The sequence below is a fragment of the Acanthisitta chloris genome, unplaced genomic scaffold, assembly GCF_000695815.1.
Source record: "Acanthisitta chloris isolate BGI_N310 unplaced genomic scaffold, ASM69581v1 scaffold2192, whole genome shotgun sequence".
Lineage (NCBI taxonomy): Eukaryota > Metazoa > Chordata > Aves > Passeriformes > Acanthisittidae > Acanthisitta > Acanthisitta chloris.
Genome location: NW_008661973.1, coordinates 7,291 through 9,402, shown reverse-complemented (window position 1 = coordinate 9,402; position 2,112 = coordinate 7,291). Strand labels below are relative to the sequence as shown.

General features: G+C 44.4%; 1 protein-coding gene across 1 annotated transcript in view; it reads right to left on the bottom strand.

The window, feature by feature from the left end:
• Nucleotides 1-2,111, bottom strand: part of CTCF (CCCTC-binding factor (zinc finger protein)) — a 28,256-nt gene extending 26,145 nt beyond the window's left edge. Inside the window, exon 1 of the mRNA XM_009070399.1 lies at nucleotides 2,058-2,111. The gene's annotated coding sequence lies outside the window, so the exon portion shown is untranslated. The remainder of the gene's footprint in view (nucleotides 1-2,057) is intronic.
• Between the last annotated feature and the right edge of the window lies 1 nt (nucleotide 2,112).

Genomic DNA, 2,112 nt, shown 5'->3' with positions numbered 1-2,112 from the left:
GAGAAGCAAACCAGTAACTGCAGCTCTTTTCTACACTAATTCAGAGGAGTTTACAGGGATCTCTGAAGATTAGGACTGATGGGGAGTTAATGCCAGGCACAGCCACCACCCCTCTCTTTATAACATATTGACTCCACTTAAGGAAGTAAGTTACCGAAGCTTTTTACAGAGATGTTTTGAAATAAGCTGCTTGGACACTGCTCAAGGAATATCACCTACTAGCGTACAACCCAACAAGCAAAGCTGCCCAGCACTGCAAACACACATGCCTAAAAAATGAAAGGCATCCTTGTTCTGATCCACTCCATGGGAATGTCCCAGAAGGAAGGAAAGTCACTCCTATCCTCCTTTACTGGAAGGATCATAGCCTACTTCTGTTACAGTAGCTTGTGTATTTCCTGGCATTAAATACCTTGCATGAGTTTACACTCTACGAGATCTTTGACACATGGGCAAGGTCTGGTAAGCTTGAAGGAAAACAGGCATAAGCTGGAAATTGAAAGTGCTCCATGAATCCACTGTTGATCTTAGAACACATGGGAAAAAGCACATCAGAAAGCTGCCACAACAATCAGGTGGCTGGGGGACACCACCTATTTTCAGAGGAATGAAAGTGACACAGTTAGCTGCGAGAAGACCCAGAGGAGATCGTGCTGCTACCTTCAACAGGAGAGCAAGAAGATGAAACCACACCCTTGGAAGCAGACGGTGAAAGGACAAGTGCGACAGGCAAGTTGCAACAACGAGTGGTCAAACATTGGAGTAGGTGGCTCAAAGATGCTGTGGAAACAAAATGACTTTCTAAACACAACCCTAAACGACCTCATCTAACATCGGTGTTGGCCCTGCACTGAGCCAGGGGTTGAACCAAGGCACCACAAGAAGTCTTTTCCAACCCAAGTAATTTTACCAGTCTCCGGTTCTATATAAAATTATGGATATACTTACACTTCAAACATAAAAGTGAGGGTTCTTCCCACCTATGCAGATGTAACTATGATCCTCTTAGGACAGAGGTCTCAGCATTCACTTCCACACAGGTTCTGGAGGACCTGGCACACTTCTGCATGATCTCAAACACTCTCCAGTTCCTCAGCAAGCATGCAGACTTACAGTCACTCTCGGCAATCTACTGGGGACCTACACTTTCAGAGTGGTGAATATCCAAAGCCACCCAGTATTGAAGAGAACAGCATTAGAAGAGCACAGGCATAGCGTATCACTGCTTAGGAGACACAGAACCACATGTGCTATGAAGTCAAAGAGGGGCTGCACAAAGACCTGCATCAGACAAGGCTCTTATAGGAATTTCAGAACAAAAAGGTAGAAGCACACCCAAGGGACCTCACTACTTGTTTTAAATTTGCAGGAGAAAACCCAAGACCCCAAAGAGTAAATCTAAACTAATAAAAAAGAAAAACATATCTTTGAAGAAGTAAATGCTACTGTGTGCTCTCTTCTCCAGAATCTTAACAAGAAGTTGTATCTTGAGTGCCAGAAGGCAGCTGAAAAGTCTCCCTGGCTGCCTGCATGGGACAGCCTTGTTTGAACAGCTCTAGCACGTAACACATGCTACTGACCAACAACTGCACTTCCAACCAGGAAGAGCCAGCCTGATAACACAGCAGGACAAACATTCAATGCTATCTCCAGTCCTATCTCCCTTCGAGTCTGGTGGAGCTGGAGAGAACATCCCTAAGGATTTGTTTGCACAAGCCACTCAAAGCAGATGTCTCCAAAAACATTACAGATGTCATGCCAGGCAAGTGAGACATCTAAATATTTGATAGTCTGCTCCATCATACTGTCATAGAAGCTGACAAATTCTTCTTCATGTAGGTCAAAAGGCTGGTAGAACAGGGAGAGGATGCAGCCTCTTAGACAGGACAAAACTACTTCCACATACACTACAGGAGCAAAGTATAAAGAACTCTAGGCCCATATAATGCTCCAGGTCGCTCAGAGTAGGCAGGAGTCAACAGTAGTCATTTCTCAGCATGAAGGAGAGGACAGCACTAATATGGAAGGTAGGCAAGGATCAAGTAATCAATGAGTACCTTTTGAGTATTCAGTATTGCCACAGAAAGCGATAAATCTCTCTTCAAAGATCAG